General features: G+C 39.0%; 1 protein-coding gene across 10 annotated transcripts in view; it reads left to right on the top strand.

The window, feature by feature from the left end:
• The window catches only part of CAB39L (calcium binding protein 39 like), a 102730-nt gene that overhangs the window by 9223 nt on the left and 69461 nt on the right, over positions 1 to 24046 (top strand). For 6 of the 10 annotated variants that reach the window (XM_003130971.6, XM_005668407.3, XM_005668409.3 and 3 more), the window contains exons 2-3: positions 6905 to 7053; positions 8331 to 8406. The gene's annotated coding sequence lies outside the window, so the exon portion shown is untranslated. Of the gene's footprint in view, positions 1 to 949; positions 1168 to 6904; positions 7054 to 8330; positions 8407 to 24046 lie in introns of those variants that run through there. The other 4 variants (XM_021065317.1, XM_013980514.2, XM_021065320.1 and 1 more) reach the window with 2 other exon arrangements.

The following is a 24046-nucleotide window of genomic DNA, read 5'->3' on the forward strand; positions in this document are numbered from 1 at the left end:
AGGGTGTGTTCTAGTTTCCTTGATTTACATGCAGCTGTCCAGTTTTCCTAGCACCACTTGCTGGAGAAACTTTTTTTCCGATTTTATATTCTTGCCTCCTTTGTCAGAGGGAACTCCAGAATAATTTTTAATGAAGATTAAATTAGAAAATAAGAGTGAATATACCCCATATACAGCACAATAAGAGAAATAAATGATAGATAGGAGAAAACTGAAGAAAATCAAACAAAGATTTTTCAAAAAGGGGTCAAGAGAAAGTAACAAGACAGACAAATAGAACCAAAATATGTGTATTAGGAGTTCCCTAAATGTTAAACCAAAGCATAGAGGTGATGGTTGTGTAACATTGTAAATATACTTAATACCACTGGCTGCATCCTTAAAAATGGTTAATATGGTACATATTATGTTTATTTTACCACGATAAAAAAAATGTAACCATCACAATGGACAGAAAAAGTATTAGAAGTATAATTCAGGAACACTTAACTTTAAAGAAAGTTAAATCTATATAGGTTGCAAGGCACACTTCAACCTATGTCGATGTAATAGATTAACAAACTCCAGTTTAAATTTGGAATTCCCATGTGGCTCATTACCAATGAATGACTAGTGTCCATCAGGATGCAGGTTCGATCCCTGGCCTTGCTCAGTGGGTTAAGGATCCAGCATAGCTGTGAGCTGTGGTGTAGGTCACAGACGTGGCTTGGATCATGCATTGCTGTGGCTGTGGTGTAGGCTGGTAGCTATAGCTCCAATTCAACCCCTAGCCTGGGTCCTTCACTATACCATGACTGTGGCCCTAAAAATAAATTGGGGAATTGTTGGATTTTAAAAATAAAGAAAACAATTCCTTTCTGCACCTATGGGGAAAAAAACCATCTACTTAGAAAGAAAAAAAATTAGGTCAGTTTTTTTTATTATTATTATTTTTAGCAGCAGCATTTTATGCCAGATAATAACGAAGCAACATTTTTAAAATATTCAAGGAAATAATCCATACCTCACCAAACTATACTTCAAGAATTCAGGACATCAACAGGTATTTATAAACATGAAACAACTCAAGGAATATTGTTCCTATGAATCCTTCATGAAAAATATTCTAGGGAACAAATTTGAGACAACCAAGAAATGATTGGAGAATCTTTAACATACAGTCAAGTGGTAAGCACTGAGAATATCTTATGTAGTGCTAAGATTGAAAGATGGGAATAATGGTGACAGAATGGTCTGTACTATTCTATTTCGATGATGTAGAAATAATATTACCTTCAGAAAAAGGGAGGGAAAAGGGAATGTAAGTGGCTGTTTGCCTCACAGGAATCAGCTATAAAGGAAAAGGATAGCACTTGAAGCCGACAGATGGACGTAAACATACTATAAATAAGTATACATGCCTAAATGTATAAGATAAAACACTAATCAAATATTACCACTGATCAAAACTAGATGATGGACTGGAGTTCCCGTCATGGTGCAGTGGTTAACGAATCTGACTAGGAACCATGAGGTTGTGGGTTTGATCCCTGATCTCACTCAGTGGGTTAAGGATCCGGTGTTGCGGTGCGCTGTGGTGTAGGTCGCAGATGCAGCTCGGATCCCACATTGCTGTGTCCCTGCTGTAGGCTGGTGGCTACAGCTCCGATTCGACCCCCAGCCTGGGAACCTCCATATGCCGTGGGTGCAGCCCTAGAAAAGGCAAAAAGACAAAACAAAAACAAAAAACAAACAAAATAAAATTAGATGGTGGAGGGGAATAGGAAGTTACTAATTTTGTTACTGCTAATAGCAGGGAACTAACAGTATCTTAAAAAGAAGGGAGAAATACAAAGAGTATTTTGCAAAGATACTACTATAGAGTTAACCCGAAGAACAAAATACACAAAAGCTTTCCTAAATACTAAAATATTTACCCTAAAAAGTGTAAAGAGAACAGACTATATAATGATATGCATACATTTTCTATATGTATTTATGTGTACACACACAAAATGAATAGGACATGAAACATTATCACAACACCAAATATATCGTGTATAAATGTGTATTGGCTTAATTTATTTAATGATTGCTGTATACAAAAGATACAACTGGGAGTTCACTTGTGGCTTAGTGGGTTAATGATCCAGCTTCATCGGTTCTGTGGCTCAGGTCGCTGCTGTGGCCATGGGGTTCAATCCCTGGTCCTAGAACCTCCACATGACATGGGCATAGCCGTAAAAAAAAAAAAAAAAAAAAAAAAAAGATACAGCTGTAAAAAGTATGAATAATAAAAGGAGTTAATAAATGAATAATTTTAAAATGACAATGAAGGGAAGGGCAAAGACATATCAGATAAATGAAAGTTTTTGAAAAAGCAGGATTCATTATCTTGATATCAGACAGGGCAGAATTGGCATAATTTAGTTCAAAAAGCTTTATGATAAAGGATATTAAAAAAATAGCCCTTATAAAGCTAAGAGCTATATTTACAATGAAAATTTTTTTAAATTATCTATTTACCAAATGACACATCAAGAGCTTTCATAAAGTAAAAACTACTAGAGATAGAAGGAGTAGGAACCTGATAATTCTGGGGGACTTTAATACACCTCTCTTGAAATAAGTCAGGTTAAGTAGACCAAAAAAATTAGTCATTGTACATAATCAGTAAGGTAGATTTTATAGATTTGTATCAAAGTCTGAAATCCAGTAATAGAGAAGATATCTTCTCCAAGCGCACATAGACAGTTATAAAAATCTATTATATATTAGGCCACAAAGAGTACCTCAGTTCCAAAACATAAGTCAAAATTTTGCAGAAAGAGAAAGGCAAATACCATATGATATCCCTTATATCTGGAATCTAATATATGGCACAAATGAACCTTTCCACAGAAAAGAAACTCTTGGACTGGGAGAACAGACTTGTGGTTGCCAAGGGGGAGGGGGCGGGGGAGGGAGTGGGATGGACTGGGAGTTGGGTTAATAGATGCAAACTATTGCATGTGGGTGAGCAATGAGATCCTGCTGTATAGAACAGGGGACTATATATATCTAGTCACTTATGCTGGAACATGATGGAGGATAATGTGAGAAAAAGAATGTATATGTGTTACTGGGTCACTTTGCTGTACAGTAGAAATGGACAGAACAGTGTAAACACTGTGGATTGATAGAACATAATGGAAAAAATAAAAGTCATTAAAATTTTTTTTTTAAAGTCAAAATTTTGGAGTTCCCACTGTGGCACAGCATGTTAAGGATCTGTGTGGCTCGGGTCTCTGATTAGACATGGGTTCAATCCCTGGCCCAACACAGTGTGTTACAGATCTGACATTGCTTCATTTGTGGCATAGGTCACAGCTGCAGCTCAGATTTGATCCTTGGCCCAGGAATTTCCATATGCCACAGGTGCAGCCAAAAAAAAAAAAAAAAAAAAAAAGTCAAAATGTTGACTGCACATAATAAGAAGACTAGAAAAAAATTAAAAAATTAAAAAATTGTTCTCTGGTTAAGGATCCAGGGTTAAGAATCCAGCATTGTTGCTGCTGTGGCTTGTCTCACTGTTGTGGTGCCAGTTTGTTCCCTGGCCCAGGTGTGACTAAAACAAATAACAACAACAAAAAAAACTGGCTTGAGGTTTCTGTGGGATGATAACAACTGTCTAAATCCAAATCTCTCCGTACATCCTTTAAAAAATCTATACATGGAATTCCCGTTGTGGCTCAGCGGAAATGAATCTGACTAGGAACCATGAGGTTGCAGGTTCGATCCCTGGCCTCACTCAGTGGGTTAAAGATCCGGTGTTGCTATGAGCTGTGGTGTAGGTTGCAGACGAAGCTTGGATCTGTCGTTGCTGTGGCTGTGGTGTAGGCTGGCAGCTGTAGCTCTGATTCAACCCCTAGCCTTGGAACTTCTGTATGCCATGAGTGTGGCCCAAAAAACCCTATTACAATTAAAATTGGAAAATACCTCTGACAAATTTAAGTCCTATGATTTAAAACAAATAAACAAAAATAAGTGGTTAAATAATAATAATCTCTTTTAAAAAATTTAAAAAATCCATACAGATCTATAAGGAGAGCAAAGTAAGCTACAACAACCCTTGCCTAACTGACATAATTTTAAATTATGGTTTATGTAGGCAAATAAACACTGAGTTGCAGCTCTGGATCCCATGCTGAGGTGATAGGTGAGGTTGAGACTTCAGAGCAAAGGAAAGGGAAGCAGGACCTGAGGTCAGTAGAAGGCAGGTAAAATAATTCCAAAAAGAGAAAACTCAGCCATAAGGAGGGAAATACTAAGGATGATTCTCCTTAGACATAAAGGAAGGGACTTGAAAATATGTGGGATGAAAGAGGCCGTCTCAGAGAGCACTGCTTCTTGAAAGGGTCACCATTTACCTGGAGGCTTGGTGGTGAAGAGAAAGAAGAGGTAGTAGGAACTAAGGATTTTGGTGAGACCGAATAGAAGAGATGAACCCCCTTCTCACCCAAAAAAGAGTCATTGATTTTTAAGTCTGGGTTTTTTTTTTGTTTGTTTGTTTGTTTTTTTGTCTTTTTGCCTTTTTCTAGGGCCACTCCTGCGGCATATGGAGGTTCCCAGGCTAGGGGTCTAATCGGAGCTGTAGCCTCCAGCCTACACCAGAGCCACAGCAATGCGGGATCCGAGCCGCATCTGCGACCTACTCCACAGCTCATGGCAATGCCGGATCCTTAAGCTCACTGAGTGAGGCCAGGGATCAAACCCGCAACCTCGTGGTTCCTAGTCGGATTTGTTAACCACTCAGCCAAGACGGGAACTCCAAAGTCTGTAGTTTATTAAACCAACAGAAGTTGCTATTCAATTAAAAAAAAAATCCAGTATTACTTCCAAATCTCTCATCCTGTCTATGTACTCTTGTTAACTGGTTTAGGAAAATTAAAACACTTCAAAATGAACAGAAAATGGCAGACAACATCCACATAAAGGTACTCTAAATAGAAAACATAAAATAAGAGTCAAAATATTTCTGCTGATGAAAGGCCCCCCCAAAGCTTACTCAACTACAGTTAAAATTACCTGAATTAAATATTCCTACCTGAATGAAATACCCTTACATGAGCATTTATAGAGATAAAGTCTCAAATTCAGAACCCCAAAACAAATTAACAAAAATGAGAAGATATGAAAAGTGAATTTACTGAACTCAGGAAACAAAATGAAGACAAAGAATAGTAACCTTTGACAATGAAGCTAAAGCCCAGGCTACCTAAAGGAGACTAGATTTGACTGATATGAGGGGCATTGAGGAAAGATATGAAGACAGCCAAAGGAATGAAAATTAAATGAAGGAAGGTAAAAAGAGAGAAAGGATTGATATAGATGATATGTAAAATTAGAGTTTCTAGGGAGTTCCCTTGTGGCACAGTGGGTTAAGGATTGGGTCTCATCACTGCAGTAGCCCAGGTTGCTACTGTAGCTTGGGTTCAGTCAGTCCCTGACCTAGGAACTTCCACATGCCATGAGTGTGACCAAGAAATAAGATAAGAGTTTGTAAAAAGAAAGAAATAGTAGCAAGGATAATATTTAAACTGAAATCCATGAAAACATTCTGAAAGTAAGAGAAGACTTAAATCTACGTATCAGAAAGGCTTGTTACATACTGGGAAAATTGATTCCAAACAGTCATCGCTAGGTTATGTCCTAATAAATCTATTGGACTCTGAAGTTAATGAAAAATACCTCTGGCCCTCCAGGCAGAAAGAAGTGGTTAGCAACAAACTTCTCAATGGCAACATACAAAGCAAAATAGTCATGGACCAAATTATAAGCCAAGGATTTTATAACTATGACTCAATTTCAGAAGAAAATAAATATGTTAAATTCCACTATATTAAAAAATATGTAGGAGTTCCCTAGTGGCCTAGTAGTTAAGGATCTGACGTCACTGCCATAGCGCAGGTTCGGTCCCTGGCCCAAGAGTTTCTGCATGCCATAGGCATGGCCAAAAAAAAAAAAAATTACATGGTGAAACATGCCATGAGCAAAGTCAAATGACAAATGACAAAAGTGGGAAGAAATATTTGAACTTATAGTGCAAAAAGCTTATCTCCTTAATGAAAATGACCCTCAAAAATCAGGCAAATTACCATCAACCCAGTAGAAAAGCAGGCCACAGATACAAAAACAAATTTCATGGAAAAAAGTACAGATGACAAAACATAAAAGATGTTCAACTTCAGTTGTACAAAGAGAAATACAAATGAAACCTATTCTAAAAATTATAACTATACTAAAACCTTTCTCACCAAAATCCAAAGTTATACAGTATGCTCTATGGTGAAAATAAGTATTTCAAAACGGTAATTGTTGAACAAAGCCACAGTAGTTTATTAGCCTATGACTCAGAATTTAGAAGGTTTTTAAGAGATTGAGCAAAGTGGAAATGAAGTACCAAATTACACAGAAGAACAATGTAATAGAGTACAGGTTACATGGCAGGCTTTGTCCTAGGCACTATTTATATTCTTTTTTTTTTTTTTTTTTTGGTCTTTTTGCCTTTTCTAGGGCCACTCCCATGGCATATGGAGGTTCCCAGGCTAGGAGTCTAATATGAGCTATAGCCACTGGCATACACCACAGCCACAGCAACACGGGATCTGAGCTGCGTCTGTGACCTACACCACAGCTCATGGCAACGCTAGATCCTCAACCCACTGAGCAAGGCCAGGGTTGAACCCACAACCTCCTGGTTCCTAGTCGGATTCATTAACCACTGAGCCACGACGGGAAGTCCACTATATATATTCCATATAATTTATCGGCTACCCAGCTGAGACTTGTGATATTATTTTCCGAAGAGGGTCAGAGACGTTGCGATTTAAACCCAGATCTATGTGATTCCAAAGCCTATGTTTTTTCTATTACATTGTTGCAGGATCTACATCAAGTATTAAGAAGAAAGAACATCAAGAGCTAAGTGTTCTATTTAAACCAGTAGTTGCTGCTCAGAAAATAAAGATGCAGACCCAGAATCAGTGGTTTATCCATTCTTCATGCAAGACCACTGTATTAAAGGAGAGAAGTGTAAGTTTTCTCTTATTTCTATTGGGAAAATGTAAACATACACACATGCACACATACACACCCTCATACTGATGTTGGAGATAAAACATTTTATAAAAGTTACCATTCATGGACTTCCCATCATGGAGTAGTGGAAACGAATCCAACTCGGAACCATGCGGTTGCGGGTTCCATCTCTGGCCTCGATCAGTGGGTTAGAGGTCCAGCATTGCCGTGAGCTGTGGTGTGGGTCACAGACACGGCTTAGATCCTGTGGCGTAGGCCGGCAGCTGTAGCTCCAATTGGACCCCTAACCAGGGAACCGCCTTATGCCACAGTACAGCCCTAAAAAGGCAAAAAAATAAAAAAAAATTTTTTTAAGTTATCATTCATGACTGAAATTAGTGAAATATATGATCTAAAACTATGGCAAATCATGGGAGTTCCCTGGTGGCCTATCAGTTGAGAATTCAACATTGTCACTGCTGTGGCTTAGGTTCTGACCCTGGCCCGGGAACTTCTGCATACCATAAATAAATAAATAAAAGTATGGCAAAGCAGAGAAAAAAAAATCTAGTAGGCATATGTTTTCATGATGCTGTAAAGAGCAAAACACCTTTTAAAGCTTCTGTTTGTGAAACTTCAAAATTCTTCTAAGCTTTGCGCAAACTGTTAGTACACATAGGCCTTTAAGACACTAGTTTAGGAGTTTCTGTTGTGGCACAGCGGAAATGAATCCAACTAGGATCCATGAGGATGCAGGTTCGAGGCCCTGGCCTTGTTCAGTGGGTTAAGGATCTGGCATTGCCGTGAGCTGTGGTGTAGGTCACAGACATGGCTTGGATCCACCAATTCTGTGGCTGTGGTGTAGGCCAGCAGCTGTAGCTCTGATTCTACCCCTAGCCTGAGAACTTCCATATGCATCAAGTGTGGCCCTAAAAAGCAAAAAAAAAAAAAAAAAAATTCCCATTTTAGATAAGGTATATTTCCTCCTGTGGAAGGGGAGAGCTGATAGGAATTTCAGTGGTGCTAGAGTTCCTCTTATCCAAACCTTCACATTTCTCCAGGTTTCCCCTAATGATGAAATATTTTAATTTGGTTCATTACTACTTTTTAAAAAGTCTACTACTTGGAAGTCATGGACGTAGGGATATTTTCTTATTTTAATTTGATTTATTTGTATATGATTATGATGGAAATTTAATTTATAATTCTATATACCTGATAACGATAAGGAAATATATTGAAATTTCTATAAGTATTTTTAAAAATAATTTTTAAGCTTTTCTTTTTGTCAGAAGCTGTGTTGATCATCAACTTTGGTGAAGGCTGAGAAAGTTGAAGCAAATTTGCAGATGATACACAACATCTAAGGTAAGCTAATACAATAACTCAATCAAGATTATAAGTGCCTGTGACAGACTTGCAGGCTACAGTAACACACTAAAATAAAATTTAACAAGAAGCTCCCGTCGTGGCATAGCGGAAATGAATCCATCTAGGAACTGTGAGGTTGTGGGTTGATCTCTGGCCTCGCTCAGTGGGTTAAGGATCTAGCCAATGCCAGTGAATTTGAAATACAGATAAATATTCTATTTTAAAATTTTTATTTAGCATATTATTTTTATATGAATATATGATGTATTATTTTGACACCTCTATTAAATTCTAAGATGGTAGTATAGCGTAATTTATTCAACCATTTCTTGTTTGTAAATATTCCAGGTTTCCTAATAGAAATAACATTAAAATAATATCATTAAATCTCTGTACATATCTCTGAGTATTTTCTCAGGATAGCTTTCTGTTAGTAGAAATAGTATGTTAAAGAGCGTGAATATTCTGGTAAATTGTTTTCTAGAAATATTCTTAGTGATTAAATTCTACACAGCTGTGAATGAAATTTTGTCTCACCACATTCTTGCCAGTGGTAGTTTATGTTTTAAAAAATCTTCCTGGAGTTCCCATCGTGGCGCAGTGGAAATGAATCTGACTAGGAACAATGAGGTTGCGGGTTCCATCCCTGGCCTTGCTCAGTGGGTTAAGGATCTGGTGTTGCCATGAGCTGTGGTGTAGGTCACAGACGTGGCACGGATCTGGTGTTGCTGTGGCTCTGGCGTAGGCCAGCAACAACAGCTCCAATTAGACCCCTAGCCTGGGAACCTGAATATGCTGCAGGTGTGGCCCTAAAAAGCAAAAAAAAAAAAAAAAAAAAAAAAAGAAAAAAAAAATCTTATGTTTCTTACAATAGTTATGCTTCTTTTACTAAGGTAAAAACTTTCATCTACTTTTTTTTTTTTTTTTTGTCTTTCTGTCTTTTTAGGGCCACACCCGCCCGCACATGGAGGTTCCCAGGCTAAGGGTTGAATCAGACTGTAGCTGGCAGCCAACACCACAACCACAGCAACGCAGCATCCGAATCAGGTCTGTGACCTGCACCACAGCTCACGGCAACTCGAGATCTCCAACCCACTGAGCGAGGCCAGATGTCGAACCCATGTCCTCGTGGATGCTAGTCGGGTTCGATAACTGCTGAGCCATGACGGGAACACCTCATCTACATTTTTGATACTGTATTGAAATGGAGAAATTGTCAGCCTTTTGGTAGTTGGCACAAGAATTTTTGTTTTTGTAGAAAATGTTCAATTTGTTTGGAAGAAATGCCTTGATAATTCATTTGTGATGAATTTGAATCCACAAGGTGGACGGAGTTCAAGTATCAGAAGATGATTGTTATGTTAAGTTACCTTTTTAAAAAGGTGTCATCTCCATTGGAAGGGTCTCTTTTGCTAAGATTTAACATGAAGTACAGGAGTTCCCGTCGTGGCGCAGTGGTTAACAAATCCAACTAGGAACGATGAGGTTGCGGGTTCAATCCCTGCCCTTGCTCAGTGGGTTAAGGATCCCACTTTGCTGTGGCTCCTGTGTAGGCCAGTGGCTACAGCTCCGATTCGACCCCTAGCCTGGGAACCCCCGTATGCCATGGGAGCGGCCCTAGAGAAGGCAAAAAGACAAAAAAAAAAAAAAAAAAAAAAAGATGAAGTACATATACAGACTTGGGACTAGAAGCTGGGACAGAAATAATGGGGGGGTGGTGAAAGAAATGGGGAAAGTCTGGCATGAGGGGAACAGGAACCCTCAAGAGATATAGCAAGAAAACACACAATTTGTTTTATTTATTAAATGATACCCCCTCGCCTTTTTTCTTTTTTGGCTACCTTGTGGCATATGGAGTTCCCAGGCCAGGGATCAGATCCTAGCCACTGTTGCAACCTATGCTGCTGCTGTGGCAAGGCTGGGTCCTTTAACACACTGTGCCAGGCCAGGGATCAAACTTGTGTCCTGGTGCTGCAGACGCCACGGATCCCATTGCCCCAGAGCAGGAGCTCCTAAAATGACACTCTTTTGTGTTTCCATTTACCTAAAATATTTTTCTGTGGTTAAGAGTCATTGGTTAATAGCCATTAATGGATTTGTAATCATTTCTCCCACTCTAGATCATGTTTTGTAAGTCTTTAGAGTTTTAAGGTAGAATGTATTTATTTATAAAGATAATGGAATCCAACTATAGTTACTGAACTAATTCTATAGAGATATTTCCAATCAGTGAATGTGTTTTATTATCAATTCCATGTGTTTGTTTGCTGTCAGTGGCTTTGTTTGAATCTGAAAATTAAATATCTTGTCTAAAGTACTTTCCATTATTATCAAGCTTCAGAATGTAGAAAGGGATACTTTGAGACTGGTTTCCCTTGACATTTTAAACCAAGTAATTTATAACTCAAGGTTTTCTGTCCTTTTACTCAGCCTGATTCTTTGTTCTTTTTAGATACTGTTTTGCTTCTTGGCTCTAGAGCACCAGCTTACAAATTGTCCTTTTAAAGATTTATAACAGAAATAATATGATTTTCCAACATAAAATTTTCACATAGCTCTGATTTCAATAATTTGTAGCAAAATGAACATTTGTAAAAACTTGGAAAATTGGAAGACGACATACTTTATAAAAAAGAACATGCATCAGTTCTCACTAGAATAAGAGTTGTTCTTTTATTAAAAGCTGTGTTGTGTTCTTACTTGACATGAGCAAGAATTTTTCATAAACATGGAGAAACTTTTCAACTACGGAGAAAACAAAAAGTAGATCCAGCAAAGAAGGGCGGGGAAATACGAGAATCATAACCATCTGACTATTTTGTTGCATATGTTTTTGTTGATATGATGCTATTGTATATTGTATCTCAGGATTCCATGATTTCATTCTTACTTCATTCTTTGTTATTCTTTAAATTGGAAAGTTGGGAGTTCCTGTTGTGGCTCGGTGGTTAACAAACCCGACTAGTGTCCATGAGGACTCATGTTCGATCCCTGGCCTCGCTCAGTGGGTTAAGGATCTGGCGTTGCCGTGAGCTGTGGCTAGGCCGGCAGCTACAGCTCTGATTGGACCCCTAGCCTGGGAACCTCCATATGCTTTGGGTGCGGCCCTAAAAAAAAAAAGACCAATAAATAAATAAATAAATAAATAGGGAAGTTGGAGGAATGCCATAGCATGTATTTCACCTAGTTATTGTTCATAGTACAACTGTCAGTGGAATTATAACTATCGAACTTAGAGTTTGATGTACATGAGTTACTGCCTTTAGCTTTTCTTCTTGCTACATTTATGTGTTTTTTGATAACATCACTTTTCGCTCTGTTCAAAGGCACATTCTATTACTCCACCCTCCTTCTCTTCAGATGATCTTGAGACCTTCTTTTCTGAGAAAATGGAAACAATCGTGTGCTTCCTATTTATTCCTCTTTACTGGACAGTTTCTTTACTCACACTTTCTCTTCCTTTTTCATTTTAGAAGAATATGTATCATTATTTTGGGGGTTAAACTTTCAACTTATGTTCATGATCCCATCTTCCACTGGAGCTTAAGACTTTGCCTCATTAATTATTCTCTTCTTATCTTTCATCTTCCTCCTATCTATTCTACCCATTCAATCTACCAAGAGTTCAAAGTATTAAAAAAAAAAAAAAAAAAGCAACCAAATTCCCCTTTCATTAGTCCTTCAAGCTCTCCTCTTCCTTACCAAACACTTGAAAACAGTAATATGCTCATGGCTCCTTTATTACACCGCTAGCCTCTTACAATCCTAAATTTGCCCTGGACGGTTTGTTGTGTGTCCAGGGCTACTAAGACTCCAACCTCCCAACCAGTCTTCTAGGCAAGACAGTTGAGCCAATATTACCAGTTTCCGAGAGAGACTGGCTTGGAGTCCTCTGCCTGCTTTATGCTTTGCCATAGGGAGGTGTGCTCTGGGATCCAACCCTGGCTTTGGTCTCTTTATCAGCCTATGTCTTTAGGATTTTAGGGGAATATGAATTCTTAAAGGTCCCTTTCCTTGTCCTAAGTGGTTCTCCAAATATTCCTACTTCCCCTAATACCTTTGCTTTGTAAGAATTGAAAGAGGGTCTTAGAAATTAGATTATAAGAGTTCCCTTGTGGCTCAGCAGGTTAAGGATCCAGCAGTCACTGCTATGGCACTAGTTTGATCCCTGACCCAGGAACTTCCACATGCCATGGGCGGGTCAGAAAAAAAGGAGAAAGTATTTTCACACACACACAAAAAAACAAAACATAATTATACTTTCTTTATATACAGCATTGTAAATCAGTTATACTTTAATAAAAATTAAAAAAAAAACTTTAGAAGAAATTAGATTACAGATTTAGGCAGGGTGCTCATCACTGCTCCAAAGTACTTAGTGTTGTTGTCCACTTTGTATTTTTCTTTTCTGGCCTCAGGTGTGGCATATGGAAGTTCCCAGGCTAGGTGTCAAACCAGAGCTGTAGCTGCCAGCCTACATCACAGCCACAGCAAGGCCAGATCTGAGCCACATCTGCTATCTATACCACAGCTCACGGCAATGCCAGATCCTTAACCCACTGAGCAAGGCCAGGGATCGAACCCAAATACTCATGGATATTAGTTGGGTTCATTTCCTCTGAGCCACAACGGAACTCCCCCACTTCACATTCTTGATGATTCTCTCTCTCTTTCTCTCTCTCTCGGCCACCTTGTGTTATATGGAGTTCCCAGACCAGGGATCAGATCCAAGCCACAGTTTCGACCTAAGCTGCAAGCTGTGACAACACCAGATCCTTAACCCACTGTGCCGGGTCTGGGATCGAACCTGCATCCCAGTGCTCCCGAGATGCTACTGGTCCCATTATGCCACAGCAGGAACTCCTTGATGATCTCTTTTTTGGTCATCCTGATGGTATACTTTACTGCTTCTCTTCTCCTTCTCTAAATGCTGTTTCTTTAGTCACCGGTTTTTCTAACGCCACTTGTAGGCATTCCCTAAAGTCTGTTCTTGGCTCTCTCTTGGGCCTTTCATATTGCACTGGCAGAGTGGGTGACCCCAGATGTATTGCTCTGGTTTGTTTTCTCTCCAAGTTGTAGTTTTATGTGTTCAACTGCCTGGTGTAGCATCTATAACCAGAAGTCTTACGGGCACCTCTAACTTGTTACATATCCAGCCATTAGTTATTTTGTAAAATTTATCCCCCTCCCCTTTTTTGGCTATGCCTGTGGCATGTCGAAGTTCCCAGGCCAAGGATCGAACCTGTGCCACAGCAGTGATAATGCCGGTCCTTAACTTGCTGAGCCCCAGAGGAACTACTGTTTACCTTTCTTTGGTTGTTATTTATCTTGACGATACTATCCACCTACTTTTTCACATAGGCATGGAAACTCATCATCTTGTCTCTTCTCTCAATCATCATCTACATTTATTGAGTTGCCAAAGCTATTGTCTCAGATACTCCTAGAGTCCTCGCATCCCCACTGCCTAGTTACCTTCAATGTCATCCTAGATTACTGCAGTTGCCTTTAATTTCATCTCCTCCTGTTTCTCTGCCTTTTTGATTCTTCTTGTATACTGCCAAATTCATATTCATGAACGAGAGTTTGATCGCAACATGCCCACAAATCAACAAACTCATTAGCCTGTTATTAAAAGCTCTTCATAATCTGATCCTAACCTTTCTTTTCAATTTTTGTTTACTGTCATTCACACAGCATTTGCTTATGATAAACCACTGTTTATTGTTTTTTGGTTTTTTTTTTTTTGTATTTTCTAGGGCCACACCCTCAGCATATGGAGGTTCCCAGGCTAGGGGTCTAATCAGAGCTGTAGCTGCCGGCCTACACCACAGCCACAGCAACATGGGATCCGTAACCCACTGAGAGAGGCCAGGGATCGAACCCACAACCTCATGGTTCCTAGTCAGATTCGTTAACCCCTGAGCCATGACGGGAACTCCTAAACCACTGTTCTTTACATTTTACACTTCCTAATCCTCTATTCCTATTTCTGTGTTACCAAATCAGACACATCATTCAAGAACGAGTTCCAGTGTACTTTTTCTGTGAAACCTTCTGTGATTCCTCAAGATATTAGTAAGGTTTTTTTTTTCTTTTGGATCTTCTGAATTTTTTGGTATTTCATTAGTCTTTTGTGATTCATGACTTTTTGCCTTATACTATGGTTATTTTTGGTACATATCTTATATCCCCTAACAGAATATGAATTCCTTATTCTACCCTGTATCTCCAAAGAGCAGATTTCCCTCAGAGAGGCAGTTGAAAGAATCCTATACACTGAAGTGACAAGACAGTTGTAACAGAACCTTGCCATTGTAAAGCGTTCCGGGCCATCACGTTTAGTTATATGGTTTGTCCAAAGGCTTCTGGCCAGGGAAGTGAGTGCAGCCTGAAATTCAGCTCATGTCCCCTTCTCTCACATCAAATTATGTGCTAGGCTGGTGCAGGGCTGCAACTGCCTGAAGAAAAGTGTACTTGTTCTTTGCGTGAAGGTGGTATTTGCTGGTTAATCTGTGCATCTCCTTGACTGCAACTGTCCCTTTTTCTGACTCTCACCTAAATACCATATAAGCAACCTGAAAGTATCATTGAAACATTAGCATTGAAACTACTTTGGGTGGTGGCTCAGGACTAGTGGGGCCATAAAAAGACAAAAGAAAAAAAGAAACTACTTTGAAACGAATTGAAAACTACTTTATGGGAGTTCCCATTGTGGCTCAGTGGAAACGAATCTGACTAGCATCCTTGAGGACGCAGTTCAATCCCTAGCCTTACTCAGTGGGTTAAGGATCTGGCATTGCTGTAAGCTTTGGTGTACGTTGCAGACCCGGCTCAGATCTGGCATTGCTGTGGCTGGGTATAGGCTGGCAGCTACATCTCCGATTAGACCCCAACCTGGGAACCCCCATATGCCCTGAGCGCAGCCCTAAAAATAAAACATATGTATTTGAGATATTATATATATATATGTGTGTGTGTGTATATATATATATATATATATACACTTTGTGTCATATAGACACAGAGAAAACAACTTTGTGTCATATAGATACAAAGAAAATACCCAAAAGTTGTTGGAATGAAAGATGCGGATTGAGTGTAAAATAAAGCATTGTTATAGAGCATCTCCTTGATGATTTGCTGTTAATCTCCAATTTGCAAATATTCTGGAACCTCTGTGCAACTTCTAGAACCTTCGAGATTGCCTGTAATTTTTAATTTAGATTACATGGCTAATAGTCCCATTTCCCTTGCCCACGTCTCAACTCTCCATCTTTTGGTTAGAGTAAATTACACTAAACTCCAGGGTTTCTGTATACCTATCCTACACTTTTTAAAATGCTGCATCCAGAATTCTTTTAATGGAATTATTTTGGTCTTCTTGGTATGTAGGAAAAATTTTAAAGTCCCTAAACATACAGTTAATGATTTATTGGTATGTGGGCATGTGTATCTCTGGAGCACCTGGTGTGACATTTTGCATCTGCTAAGTGTTTAATAAATGAGGTTGACTGCAAGCTGCATGTGATTCCTCCAGTGGCCCCAGTCGAGAACAGAGCAACCACAAGTTGGATGATGTATTTTAATATATGATAGAGATGATTTTTTAATTTTATGCATGGAGTAATGTCTAACATTTAACACTTAACTAAGGCATGTATGTATATTAGTTCACTTGATCCTCACAGCTAGTTCTGGATATCTGTAATTTAAAGATATATTACTTAGGTGCCATCTGTTTTCATTCAAGTCTGGGTCTGCCTAATTCCAAAGATTCTGTGGCCTATGATGCTAGTCACTTGATAAGAGAAGAATGTTCAGAATAGTTTATCATATAAAGGTCTTCAGAGGCTATATATCTATATTTATGTCTTACTAAGTGTATATACAGAGATACATATTTTATCTTGGCATTAGGGAAACAAGACAATCATTCCTTGGACTTGCATAGTTGATCTTATCGTTGAGGGCCAAATACTGCAGCTGCCACTGCAGCGCAGCACCAGCAGGGGGCCAGAGTAGTGCTAAGAAAATGCAACAGCGATTAATGTTCTCCGCTTTGAGAAATTCCTCTGACATTTTGGAAGTAACAGCCAGTGGGCAAGGATGTCACCTAAATTTGTAACTCAAAGCTTCTTCCTTCCTAAAAATAGCAGAAGGATATGGGAAGCAGAATTAGTATGAGAGAGAAACAGAATAATGAATATTTATTATGTTGTTAAAGTTAAGATCTTTTAAAGATTTACAAATTTGTCCAAGGAGTAGCAATTAATAGACGATTAGAAATGTGCTTTCATTCTATCAAGTAATCCCCGTTTCAGTACAACTCGGAGACCTCTAAAGCATTTCTCCCCCAGCATTTCTCCTATATTCTGCTTTTATGAAAGCCATTTGAATATCTCTTTTTTTTGGCCGCACCTTCGGCGTGTGGAAGTTCCCAAGCTAGGGGTCAAACCTGCACCACAGCACTGCCCCAAGCCACAGCATGACATGCCAGGTCCTCAACCACTAAGCCACTAGGGAAGTCCTGAATATCTTCAGGCAGGTTCCAGGGCCACAATATTCATTCTGTCTGAAATGGGAATTATGAGAACTAGAGATATTTATGGTACATGGATAGCGTGACAAACTCCTAAGATAGTAGACATTCTTTGCTTTGTGGCATAAGGCTATTAAAGAATAGCTCAAATGTGATTCCTGGGCTGGCTGAAGGTGTAGCTGTGGTATTTTGTGTCTATATTGTATAGTCTTTAGGAAGAAAAAAAAAATAGAGCAACAAAAGTGTAAGTGAGAAGTGGAAAAACTTAAAAAAAAAGAAGAAGAAAAAAGTGAAGGGAAAAAGATCAATGGGAGTAAGAGAAAGGTAAACACCACTTAAAAAACAAACAAAGAGGGAGTTCCCGTCGTGGCGCAGTGGTTAACGAATCCGACTAGGAACCATGAGGTTGCGGGTTCGGTCCCTGCCCTTGCTCAGTGGGGTAACAATCCGGCGTTGCTGTGAGCCGTGGTGTAGGTTGCAGACTCGGCTCGGATCCCGAGTTGCTGTGGCTCTGGTGTAGGCCGGTGGCTACAGCTCCGATTCGACCCCTAGCCTGGGAACCTCCATATGCCGCGGGAGCGGCCCAAGAACCAAGAAATAGCAACAACGACAAAAGACAAAAAAACAAACAAACAAACAAAAAAAACAAACCTAGGGAGTTCCCGTCATGGCTCAGTAGTTAACGAATCAGACTAGGAACCATGAGGTTGTGGGTTCGATCCTTGGCCTTGCTCAGTGGGTTAAGAATCCAGCATTGCAGTGAGCTGTGGTGTAGGTTGCAGACGTGGCTCGGATCCTGCGTTGCTGTGGCTCTGGTGTAGGCCGGCGGCTACAGCTGCGATTGAACCCCTAGCTGGGAACCTCCATATGCCGTAGGAGCAGCCCTAGAAAAGACGAAAAGACAAACAAACAAACAAACAAAAACCTATAGTTACCCAAATTAGCAAAATCACAATAGGTTCACAATACTTGTTAGCATATTCGACATATATATATATATGTATATTTAATCCTGGTGAAAATAAAAGTCATTTCTCCTATAACATTTTTTTTGCAAACACACATTTGTTCCAATATGATTGAATATATTTGGAAACAATTTGAGCATAATGTAGATTTCTCATTTACTTTTGTACAGTTTCAAAGAAAACTACCTAGCTGAACCAAACTCTGGAGAAATACACAAAACGCAGACATGCACATACCTCAGAAATGTACCAGCCATCTCTGTGTACCACATGTGTCACAGTCATCCACCTTTGGTGTTACAACTCTTCATCTGATTTCAGATAATCCTCTTTCCACTATTTCTTAAAAATTCACAATTTACAAGTCTTCTAACACTCACTTCTACAAGCAAATGTCATATCTTTTTTCAAGGAAAAGTGCCATATTTATTGTGGTGTTTACATTTTTGTTAAGCCACTTAACATTTATAAAAGCGTACTACTGTTTTTATTAGGTTTCTACTTAAAAAAAAAGTCTCTGATGAAATTTTTGAGTATTGAGTCCCAGCCCTACTTTCCCCACAATTGCTGTGTTTTTATTGCATGATGCTGTGTAGCATGGTGATTTTTAGAAACACTTAGACCTTGTTTTGAAAGCTGACTCTATATGTTAATTGTAGAACATTTGGAAAGCATAAGAATGTATGAACATAATTACCAGTGTTCCAGCTAATGCTGGACCATGATATTCTGTACGAATGAATCCACTTCATTCAAAATACAGCAGGCATGCTGAATGATTATGGCTATGCTGGTTGTTTGGACATCTGGTTTGGTTGGTCAATGCCCATGCCACATGGAACCCAATAATTAAATACAAATATTAATATAAATATTAACCTGGGGGCTTGAGTAATGGTCAGGGCAAGGAGGCTGATTAGAAACAAAAATCACAGCATTGAGTCCAGATTCAACAGTTTCTGGCTTTGATTAGTAGAAGATAAAAGGCAAAGCAATTAAAAGCCAAGTGATAATCTAAAACAGTTGTACTGTCAAAGAAACTCAAGCCTGAGAAATAAAAACCTGTTGTTTCCTATCCCTTGTCAAGTCCCAGACCTCTAAATCTGACCCCCAAACAGGTAGACTGGCTTCAGCAGGAAAGCTCTCAGTCATGAACCATCCACAGTGACCCTCTCACATGTGACTTTGGAGGACAGTGGATAGGGAGGATTCTCCCAGGGATTAAAGAGATTAGAGCAAGGGGCAACCAACTTGGTAGCTAAGGAACCTGTTCCCAGGTAGGGAAGCTTGCTCTTCCTGTCTAGAAAAATCACATACATATTATAGACTGATGTTTCTTCACTTCCCCTATTTTTATGTGGGAGTATTTTTTCCTGGTAACTTGTTTTCCCTTTGCCTTGTTTATTAGATATCAGGGGTGAGGAGGCTAAGTTTTTAATTGATCCATAGGCTAGACCAAAAGGAGCTACTTCAAAACTGATTAAAAAGCATCAAACCAGCAGAGATCTTGGAACTGGATGCAGCAGGTAAACACTTTGGAGCAAGTGCGAGTGCACTGTTCATCACATTTGGAAAACTTCTCCCTGGAAAAGTGGCTCATTCCAGATCTGGAACAAAGTAAATACATAGTGGTGAGCCTGCAACATTGTCTTGAACAAGAAAGCAGTGAAAATTCAAAGATTATTGAAATTATATCAAAAGGATGTAGGAGCTCTCTTGAAGGGACTCCACTGGCCAAATTTGGGGAGATTTGAGTCATTATTTTCGATATCTCCTATATACCGTTGCAGATCCTCCAGGACTCATTTGCCATATTTCAGCTTTATGCAAACCCTCTGGTAGGCCTCATCTCCTGTCATTCTGCAAGCCCTTTGCTACCTTCCCCAGGGCTTCTTATGGACATTGCCATGGGGTCTACCAAGTACCCAGACCCACACATGTGCAACCCGGAAGAAGAGAGGAATTAAATCCAAGTGTTTGGGAGTTAGTGCCCTTTTGGGAAAGCCTTTGATCAATAGAAGGTAAGAGCCAGTAGATAAATTCTTCCTCTTCCTTTTCTACCCTCACCCACAAACCCTAGGGATGATTCTGAAATGCAGTTTATAGGCTTCTAAGAGGTTCAGTCTGATACATTTAAAAGGTGGCCAGCTTGATGTTGCATTGTCATACTGGCTCTCCCTCCTCCATTGCTTTATTCCCCTATTTCCTCTTTCCTGCTCATTGTGGTTGGACTTCTTATTAAAATAATATTACATGAGCCTTTTGCTTTAGACCCTGCTTTGGGGGAGATCTCAGGCTAGGAGGACAGCACCAAAAAAAGAATAATGCCTATAATTGATTGAAACATGGAATATATAAAAATTTGTGAGCCTATAATGATATTCAAAAGAAGAGAAAGACTTTCCTCACCAAAAAAAAAAAAAAAAATCTCTCATTTTCCACCGTTGGAAATGAGTATTACCAGCTTCTTACTTTCAAAATTGGTAACTAAATAAAGAGAATTAAGCAATTAGAAGTATAGTTGTGAAGAAGCTCTTCTCTACAAAGAAATGCCAGGCAATATATGTAGAAAGAATGGAATTTTTAAAATCAACAGTTTACAACCCTAGTGAAGCGATTGATTTAGGAAAGGATCACCAGTGAATACTCAGATCACTGGAGGAAGCACTGATAGAGAACTGCACATTTGCATGTTGAAAAATACCAGTCCCCCTCGGGAGTTCTCTTCATGGTGCAGTGGGTTAAGAATCTGACTACAGGAGTTCCCGTCGTGGCTCAGCAGTTAACAAACCCAACTCGTTAGCCATGAGGACTCGAGTTCGATCCCTGTCCGTACCCAATGGGTTAAGGATCTGGTGTTGCTCTGGGCTGTGGTGTAGGTCAGATTCAGCTCAGAGCTGGCATTGCTGTGGCTGTGGCATAGGCTGGCAGCTGTAGCTCTGATTCGACACCTAGCCCGAGAACTTCCTTATGCCGTGGGTGCAGCCCTAAAAAGACAAATCAATCAATCAATCAATCAAAGAATCTGACTGAAGCTGCTCAGGTTCCTGCAGAGGTGCAGGTTCGATCCCCGCCCAGTGCAGCAGGTTAAAAGGATCCAGCATTGCTGCAGCCATGGCATGGTTTGCAGCTGTAGCTCAGATCTGATCCCTGGCCCAGGAACTTCCATATGTCACAAGTGTGGCCAAAAAATAAAAATATTTTAGGAGTTCCCGTCGTGGCGCAGTGGTTAATGAATCCGACCTAGGAACCATGGGGTTGCGGGTTCGGTCCCTGCCCTTGCTTGTGGGTTAACGATCCGGCGTTGCCGTGAGCTGTGGTGTAGGTTGCAGCCTCGGCTCGGATCCCGAGTTGCTGTGGCTCTGGCATAGGCCAGGGGCTACAGCTCCGATTAGACCCCTAGCCTGGGAACCTCCATATGCCGCGGGAGCGGTCCAAAGAAATAGCAAAAAGACAAAAAAAAAAAAAATATATATATATATATATATTTTATAAATGAATAAATAAATAAATATATCTGTATCCTAGTAGCTAGTTAAAAAGAAAACAATTTCAATAAAGAAATTTGGTATTATCCTCTAACTCAGTCATCAAATATAGATCGCTAATAATGAGACTTTTGCCTCCTGGTGTGCTAACATTATGAACTTAGGAAATTATCTTGTCAAAATATTTATATTTTATTATGCTTTTAGAGCTAATTTCCTGTTTATAGAAAATACAAGGCATGAAGAACAAGTTAAATGGCACCACAAAACACATTCTTTCAAGTTTCTGTAACAGAATTGTCTTGGACTTTTGAAAATGCCAGAATCATTTTTAAAAAAGGAAGAGAAGAGAGAGCATAACAATGAAAGCATTATTCTTATATAGATCTGGTCTGACTGAAAAAACTGTCTTACCCAGAGATCAAATAAATACTCATCTGTTATTTTCTCATATATTTTTTATGGTTTACTGTTTCATTCTTGATACTGATTTTTTTTTTTGTCTCATTTCTTCTTTGACCAATAAGTTATTTAGTAGTGTACTATATAGTTTCCAGATATTTGGGGATTTCTCATATCTTTTATTACTGATTTCTAAGTTAATGTGATCAGAGAACATATTTTGTATGTTTGTATGCTTGGCATATATCAGATCAAATTGGTTTTAGTGATGTTCAAGTCTTTCATATACTTCCTGATGTTTTATCTACTTTTTCTATGAATTATTGGAAGAAGGGTATATCTTAGGCTATAGCAGTAGATTTGAATTTTTCATCTTTCATTTCTCTTAGTTTTTTTCTTCATGGTTTTTGTAGCTTTGTCAGTAGATGCATAAATGCTTAGAATTTACATGGCCTCTTGATGAATTGACCTCTTTATAAAGCATTTAATAAGCCCTCTTTCTATCTAATAATGGTCTTCACTCTGAAATCTACTTTAAAGATATTTGTAGTCACCTCAGGTTTTTTTTTAATAGTATTTGCATGGCATATTTTTTTCTTTCACTTTTGACCGATTTGTGTCTTCATATTTAAAATTTGTAAGTAATATATGCTTGGGTCCTGCCTTTTTTGTTCAGTCTGACAGTATCTGATTTTTAAATGGAGATCTGATTTTTAAATGGTTTAGACCATTTACTTCTCATGTGGTTATTGATAAGGTTGGATAAATTACCATCTTACTATTTGTTTTTCTTTATTCTTTCTGAACTTTCTTTTTCCTCTTTTTTTCTGCCTTCATTTGTATTATTTTTTATTATTTTATCTTATCTCATTTACTGACAAATTAGCTATATAGCTCTTTGAATCTTTTTGTTTATTTGTTTGTTCAAATGCTTTCAATTTTATTTTGTATCTTTTTGATGCATCACAGTCTACCTTCAAGCATATTTTTTTTCTTCTGGCTTTTGTGTTATTGATGTAATGTATTTTGCTTCTGTATATATCACAAATCCCAAAATATATATTGTTATTGTTTTTGCCTTGAAATAAATTATCTTTTAAAGGATTTGGGGATTTTTGGCCATGCCAGCAGCATGAGGAAGTTCCCAGGTCAGGGATCAAACCTGAGCCACAGCCGGACAATACCAAATCCTTAAATGCTAGGCCACCAGGGAACTCTCTAAAGGAAGTTTTAAAATAAGAAAAAAATTTTTATATTTACATACATATTTATTATTTCCAATATTATTCATTCCTTTGTGAATATTTCCATTTAGTGTATTTTTTCTGCTTGAAGAAGGGACCTCTGTTAACATTTTGTGTACTCTGATCTGCTGGTGATTAGTTCAGCTTTTCTATGTCTTCATTTCTGAAAGATATTGACAGTTATTTTCTTTTAGTATTTTGAAGACGTTGTTCTACTTTTTTTTTTTTTTTTAAATCTTTTTGCCCTTTCTTGGGCCTCTCTCGCAGCATATGGAGGTTCCCAGGCTAGGGGTCTAATCGGAGCTGTAGCCGCCATACTACTCCAGAGCCACAGCAATACGGGATCCAAGCCGAGTCTTCGACCAACACCACAGCTCATGGCAACGCCATATCCTTAACCCACTGAGCAAGGACAGGGATCGAACCTGCAACCTAATGGTTCCTAGTCGGATTTGTTAACCACTGAGCCACAATGGGACTCCAATGTTGTTCTACTTCTGACTTGCCTAGTTTTTGATGAGAAATCTATTCATTTCTTTTTTTCTCTATATGTTATACCTTTCTCAAACTACTTATAAGGTATTCTCTTACCATTAATTTTTTGGTTTTTTTGGCTTTTTGTGGCTGCCCTCACCACATATGGAAGTCCCCAGGCTAGGGGTTGAATCCGAGCTGCAGCTGCTGGCCTATGCCACAGCCACAGCAACGCCAGATCCTTAACCCACTGAGCAAGGCCAGGGATCGGACCCACATCCTCATGGTTCCTAGTCAGGTTTGTTTCTGCTGCGCCACAATGGGAACTCCACCATTATTATTATTATTTTTTTATTGTTTCATCTTTTAGGGCCACATCTGTGGCATATGGAGGTTCCCAGGCTAGGGGTCCAGTCGGAGCTACAGCTGCTAGCCTGCACCACAGCCACAGCAATGCCAGATCCAAGCTTCATCTGCGACCTACACCACACCATAGCTCATGGCAATGCTGGATCCTTA

Source organism: Sus scrofa, chromosome 11 (assembly GCF_000003025.6).
Source record: "Sus scrofa isolate TJ Tabasco breed Duroc chromosome 11, Sscrofa11.1, whole genome shotgun sequence".
Taxonomy (NCBI): Eukaryota; Metazoa; Chordata; class Mammalia; order Artiodactyla; family Suidae; genus Sus; species Sus scrofa.